This window comes from Psammomys obesus, unplaced genomic scaffold, assembly GCF_907164565.1.
Source record: "Psammomys obesus unplaced genomic scaffold, mPsaObe1.curated_primary_1811, whole genome shotgun sequence".
NCBI classification, from domain to species: domain Eukaryota; kingdom Metazoa; phylum Chordata; class Mammalia; order Rodentia; family Muridae; genus Psammomys; species Psammomys obesus.
In genome coordinates this window covers 7400539-7408213 of record NW_026596445.1, presented here as the reverse complement: position 1 = coordinate 7408213, position 7675 = coordinate 7400539, and positions in this window count along the sequence as shown.

Genomic DNA, 7675 nt, shown 5'->3' with positions numbered 1-7675 from the left:
TCCAAGTGGATGTCTACATGCAGAAAAATGAAAATAGATCTATATTTATCACCCTGCACAAAACTAAAGGCCAGGCAGATCAGAGACCTCAACATGAAACCAGTCACATTAAATTGGTTAGAAGAAAAAGTGGGGAAGACCCTAGAACTCATAGGTACAGGAGACAACTTCCTGAACAGAACACCAACAGCACAGGCTCTAAGATCAACAATCGGTAAATGGGACCTCATGAAACTGAAAAGCTTCGGTAAAGCAAAAGACACTGTCATCAAAACAAAACAACAGCCTACAGACTGGGAAAGAATCTTCACCAACCCTACATCTGACACAGGGCTAATATCCAGAATATATAAAGAACTCAAGAAGTTAAAAAGCAACAAATCAAGTAATCCAATTAAAAAATGGGGCACAGAGTTAAACAGAAAACTGGCTGTAGATGATTGTAGAATGGCAGAAAAACACTTAAAGAAATGCACAACATCCTTAGACATCAGGGAGATGCAAATCAAAACGACCTTGAGATTTCATCTTACACCCAACAGAATGGCTAAGATCAAAAACTTAAGTGACAACACATGCTGGAGAGGTTGTGGAGAAAGAGAAACCCTCCTCCATTGCTGGTGGGAATGCAAACTTGTACAACCACTTTGGAAATAAATCTGTCGCTTTCTCAAATAATTAGGAATAGCGATTCTTCAAGATCCAGCTATACCACTCCTAGGCATATATCCAAAAGATGCTCAAGTACACAACAAGGACATTTGCTCAACCATGTTTGTAGCAGCTTTATTCGTAATAGACAGAACCTGGAAAAAACCCAGAAGTCCCTCAGTTGAGGAATGGATACAGAAATTGTGGTACTTTTACACAATGAAACAGTACCCAGCAATTAAAAATGAGGAAATCATGAAATTTGCAGGTAAATGGTGGGACCTAGAAGTGATCATCCTTAGTGAGGTATCCCAAGAGCAGAAAGACACACATGGTATTATCACTTATGTAGAACTATATGATAGGATAAATATACTGAAATCTATACACCTAAAGAAGATAAACAAGAAAGAGGACCCGGGGTAGGATGATCAATCCTCACTTAGAAAGACAAATGGGATGGACATTGGATGGAGAAGAAAACAAGTAATAGGACAGGAGCATAGCACAGAGAGCCTCTGAAAGACTCTACCTAGCAGTGTACAAAGCAGATATTAAGACTCATAACCAAACCTTTGGCAGATTGCAGGGAATCATATGAAAGAAAGGGGAGTTAGTATGACATGGAAAGGATAGGAGCTCCACAAGGACAAAATATATCTGGGCACAGGGGTCTTTTCTGAGACTGATACTCTAACCAAGGACCATGTATGGATATAACCTAAAACCCCTGCTCAGATATAGCCCATTGTAGCTCAGTATTCAAGTGGGTTCTCTAGTAAGGGGAACAGGGACTATTTCTGACATGAACTCAATAGCTAGCTCTTTGACCCCCCCCATCCCCACCAAGGGAGGAGCAGACTTGCTAGGCCACGGAAGAAGATATTGCAGCCAGTCCTGAAGAGACCCGATAAGCTAGGGTCAGATGGAAGGGGAGGAGGTCCTCCTCTATCAGTGGATTCGGAAAGGGGCAGGGAGGAGATGAGGGAGGGTGAGATTGGGAGGAAATGAGGGAGGGGGCTATGGCTGAGATACAAAGTAAATAACCTGTGATTAATATAAAAAATAAAAATTATTATAAAAAAAGGAAGACAGTGAGTAAGAACCTCAATCTTCATTCAGAAAGTCAAGAGAGATGGATATCAGAAAAGTGAGAAAATAGGGAACAGAATAAGAGCCTATCACAGAGGGCCTCTGAAAGGCTTTAACCAGCAGGGTATCAAAACATATGCAAGATGCATAGCCAAACTTTGAGCAGAGTGCAGGGAATCTTATGAAAGAAGGGGGAGATAAAAACAAACAAACAAAAAAACACAACAAACCTGGAAGAAACAGGAGCTCCACAAGGAGAGCAACAGAACCAAAATATCTGGGCATAGAGGTCTTTTCTGAGACTGGTACTCCAAACAAGGACCATGCATAGAGATAACTTAGAACCCTTGCACAGAACTAGCCCATGGCAGCTCAGTGTCCAAGAAGGTTCCCAATAATAGAAACTGGGACCATCTCTGACATGAATTCATGGGCTGGCTCTTGGATCACATCCACCTGAAGGGGGAACAACCTTACCAGTCCACAGAGGAAGATGAAGAAGCCAGTCCTGATGAGACCTGATAGACTAGGGTCAGATGGAAGAGGAGAAGGACCTCCCCTATCATTGGACTGTGCAAGGGGCATAGAAGAATAAGGCAGATGGAGGATGAGATAAGGAGGGAATAGGAGAGGGGGCTAGAGCTGGGATACAAAGTGAATAAACTATAATTAATAAAACAAAAATTTAAAAAATAAAAAAGAAACAGTTGTGTGGATCAATGGAATCGCATAGAAGACTCAGAAATAAACCCACACACCTACAGATACTTGATTTTTGACAAATAAGCCAAAACCATACAGTGGAAAAAAAGACAGCATCTTCAACAAATGGTGCTAGTCTAACTGGATGTCTACATGTAAAAAAATACAAATAGATCCATATTTATTACCCTGCAAAAAGTAAACTCCAAGTGGATCAACAAGACACACTAAATCTGTTAGAAAAAAATGTGGGGAAAAGCCTTGATCTCATTGGCACAGGAGACAACTTCCTGAACAGAATACCAACAGCTAAGGCTCTAAGATCAACAATTAATAAATGGGACCTCATGAGACTGAAAAGCTTCTGTAAAGCAAAGGACACTGTCATCAGAACAAAACAAAAGCCTACAGACTGGAAAAAGATCTTCACCAATCTTATATCTGATAGAGGGCTAACGTCCAGTATATATAAAGAACTCAAGAAGTTAAAAAGCAACAAATTAAGTAATCCAATTAAAAAATGGGGTGCAAACAAAACAGAGCATTCTCTGTAGAGGAATATTGAATGGTGGAGAAACACTTAAAGAAGTACTCGATGTTCTTAGTCAACAGGAAAGTACAAATCAAAAGGATCCTGAGATTTCACAAAGGCTAAGATCAAAAACTCAAGTGACAACACATGCTGGAGAGGATATGGAGAAAGGGGAACCTTCCTCCATTGCTGGTGGGAATGTAAACTTTTTACAACCACTTTGGAAATTAATCTAGTGCTTCCTCATTCAATTAGAAATAGTGCTTCCTCGAGATCCTGCTATACCACTTCTGGGTATATCCAAAAGATCCTCAAGTACATAACAAAGATATTTGCTTAACCATGTTTGTAGCAGCTTTATTTGTAATAGCCAGAACCTGGAAACAACCTAGATGCCCCTCAACTGAGGAATGGAAACAGAAATTGTGGTGCATTTTCAAAATGGAATACTACTCAATAATTAAAAACAAGGAAATCATGAAATTTGCTGGCAAATGGTGGGAACTAGAAAAGATCATCCTGAGTGAGGTATCCCAAAGACAGAAAGACACACATGGTATATACTCATGTATAAGTGGATACTAGACATATAATACACTATAAACATACTAAAATCTGTACCCCTAAAGAAGCTAAAAAAAGAAGGTGTTCTAGGGTAAGATGATCAATCCTCATTTAGAAATACAAATGGGATGGACATTGGAAGTAAGGGAAAACAAGAAACAGGACTGTAGCCTATCATAGAGGGCCTCTGAAAGACTCTATCTAGTAGAGTATCAAAGCTGATGCTGAGACTCATAACCCAACTTTGGGCAGAGTTCAGGGAATCTTATGAAAAAAAGGGAGATAGAGAAACCTGGAGGGGACAGGAGTTCCACAAGGAGAGTAACAGTACCAAAATATCTGGGCACAGGGGTCTTTTCTGAGACTGATAATCCAACCAAGGACCATAAATGGAGATAATCTAGAACCCCTGCACAGATGTAGCCCATGGTAGATCAGTGTCCAAGTGGGTTCCATAGTAATGAGAACAGGGACTGTCTCTGACATGAACTGATTGGCCTGCTCTTTGATCACCTCCCCCTGAGGGGGTAGCACCCTTACCAGGCCACAGAGGCAGACAATGTATCCATTCTTAATAGATCTGATAAGCTTGGGTCAGATGGAAATGGAGGAGGAGTTCCTTTATCAGTGGACTTGGAAAGGGTTATGGGAGGAGATGAGGGAGGGAGTGTGGAATTGGGAGGGAATGAGTGAAGGAGCTACAGCTTGGATACAAAGTGAATAAACTATAATTAATATAAAAATTAAAATTAAAAAGAAGATTGGAGTGGAAAAGGAGACAGCATCACATTTTTCCACAACTCTCCTACTTATCATGAGAGCCAATTCCCAAAGTGTCATCCCCAGCTCTGTAGCAGGAAAAAATGTGTTGCTGTCTCCTTTTCTGCTCTGACCTAATTGTCAATGGATCTCAAAGAGCTTTCCCTCCAATCTTCTTTTTTAATTTTAATGGGTTAGAAGAGGGTGACTGCTGGAGGTGGAATCTGGTGCAAAGCAACAGGTTGGTAGAGGAAGGTTAGAAGAGAAAAATTTGTGGGTTATTATAGGACACGGAAGCAAGGGCTCAGTGAAGTCTCCCATAGGTATTATACTTCAGAACTGGGTCTGGAGGAACAGAGAGAAAAAAGAAAGTCTGCAGGCAGCCTACTTGATTTTTTGGCTGGTATGACATATGATATAGCAGGAGATGCCTACTGGAGTTGGTTGCTGGGATATAGCAACATGTGGGGAGAGTGAGGTTAGGGAGTGGTCTGTGGGATCCACAGTATATGGTGGGCAGCAGAGAAGGGAGACCACAGCTGTTGACTTGTTATAAACTACATTTTCAAAGCTTTTTGAGTAACAAGATTGTCAAATTTTTGAATAACAAATGGAAATCTTTATGTCATATTAACCAATGTATTCTTGAAACAATATATTAGTTATGAGAGTTGAAAATGGAAACATTAGATAACTGAGGTATTTTTATTTGTGAAGCTTCTTAAAGGATTATTTATTTTTATTAATTATAATTTATTCACTTTGATTCCCAGCTGTAGCCTGTACCCTTGAGACAAAAGGGTGTGGTTCCAGTTGGGGAGGAACTGGGAGGAACAACTGATCAGGACATATTATGAGAAGAAAATCTAGTTTTTAATTAATTTATTTAGTTATTCACTTTACATCCCAATTGTATCCCCGTACGTCCTATCCTCCAGGTCCCACCCTCCATCTCTCTTTTCTCTATCCTGTACCCAGAAGAAGAGGAAAACACCCCCCCCCACACACACACACACATTAACCCACCCCAGCACATCAAGTCACATCTATACTGAGCACATCTTCTTCGACTGAGGTTTGGCAATGCAGAGATGCCAGGGGGAAGTGATCAAAAAGCATGCAACAGAATCTATGCCAGGGTCAGCCCTCATTCCCCTTACTAGAGAAACCCCATGAAGACCAAGCTGCCCATTGGATACATATGTGTAGGGGTCCTAGGTCAGGTCCACACATGGTTCTTGGTTAGTGCTTCAGTTTCCATAAGCCCCCCTGGGCCCACATTGTTTGACCCTGTGGTCTTCTTGTGGAGCTCCTGTCCTCTCCTGGTTTTTCTGTCTTTCCCCCCACTCTTCCATAAAACTCCCTGCACTCCATCTGGTATTTGGCTATGAGTCTCAACATCTGTTGCGATCCTTTGCTGGGCGGAACCTCTAAGTGGCCAACTATGTTAGGCACCCATTTGCATGCATAATATAGTGTCACATAAGCAGTACTTCTATGGAGGAAAATGCCAAGGTCATTATGAAGTATATATGCATGTAGCTGCCATAATGACTATGGTCACCATTGTTATTATTAGAAATGAAGATATCCATTGGATAGGTTTTGATGTTTTAATCTGTTTTTGCTGAAAAAGAGAATATTTGAGACTAAGTATTTCCTAAAGAAAAAAATAGTATTTCATGGCTCTAAAGGCTAGAACTTCAAGATCAGATGGCAACATCTGGCAACATCTGTTAAATTCTTTTTGCCCCTAACATGCTTTTTTTATTGATTATTTAAAAATTTCACACAGTGCACCCACATCACACTTGCTTCCCATTTCTTCTAGGTCCACTCTCCTATTCTTGTGCCCACACCCACAAACACCAAGTCCAATTTGTGTTGCTCATATACTCATTGGAGCACAGTCAAAGTTCCACTGACCAGCCCTCAAAGACGACTGAGGAAACCCCCTTTGTTGTTGCCACAAGGAGCCATCAACTGTGAAGAGTTATACTTCAGCATCCCTATCACATTTTTTAACAGCCTCCAGAACTCTTTGTATCTCTTCCTATTTATATGCTCAAATTTTTAAGTCAGTCATAGACAAATTTAATATTTCATATTGTCAAAAAGGTCATATACCAATTTTAGTTATCCCAAGAATTGTTACTGCATGAACATGGTTTTTATACAGAATTGAGATTGGTTCATCTTCTGAGCCTGGTGCTTCCCCATGATACTGCAAATTCTCTCAGCAGAAATCATGCTTGAAATTATTCTTTTTGCATGTTACATTTCTTGTTTCTTAGATCTTATGCTTTCTTCTTTCTTGATTTATTTTAAAACATGTGGTACAATTGCTTTAATACAAAAGGCATAAAACTTAAATTCATAGCTTGAGATGTTTTGACAACTGTACAGACACATTTACTCAGCCACTTATCATGATGTAAAACATTTCAGCCACATAGTAATGTTTTCATTTACCCATTTCCAGGCAATTACCCTCAATATCACAGACAACCATTTTTACTTTTATCATTATAGGTTTCTTTCTGCCTGTTTTGGGTTATATGCTGTGTATTCCTTTATGTCCATTTTAATAACATGATTTTAAAATTCATCCACATCCTTGATCATGCTTTTTATTGTTATGTTATATTCTATTGTAATAATACTTTATCTGTGATCATGATGATTCCTATTTAGGTTGCTTCTAATTTGGAAAATCATGACTAAAACTACTTAGAACAATCCTGTAAGAGTCTTTTGCAGATGTATGCTCTTGAGTATGTGACTAGGTTTATAGCTTTTGTAAATAACCAAAGGGAATTATGAGTTTTCTAATGTCACATCACTTTACAATTTTATTTGCCATATATTAAAGACCTGTTTACTTATTCTTTTAAAAATCTTTTAAAAATATATCTAGTTTATTTTTATTTTTGTATATCATTTATTTATCTTTAAACTGACAGATAAAATTGTATGTATTCTTAAAACAGGATGTTTCTGTTTTACCAATTTTAGTGAGTATAAGATAGTCTATCGCTATAGATTTTGTTGTATGATCCTGAGAAATTTTTCATGACTATATTTGTTTTGATAGTTTTGACATTAGTAAAGGTTCTAGTGTCAAGTAAGGATTCTAGATTTTGAACTTAAAATAAATAAAAAAAATCATTAATGATACACATTTTATTACATTCTGAAACTTCTATATTCTATATTCATATATGAATTTCTGAAGCTATTTCCATTGCTTAATTTTCTTTTGACTCTTTTCTGCAATCATTTTTATAAACATTTTTGTTATGTTGAATGTTGGTTCTTTCTTTCTTTCTTTCTTTCTTTCTTTCTTTCTTTCTTTCTTTCTTTCTTTCTTTCTTT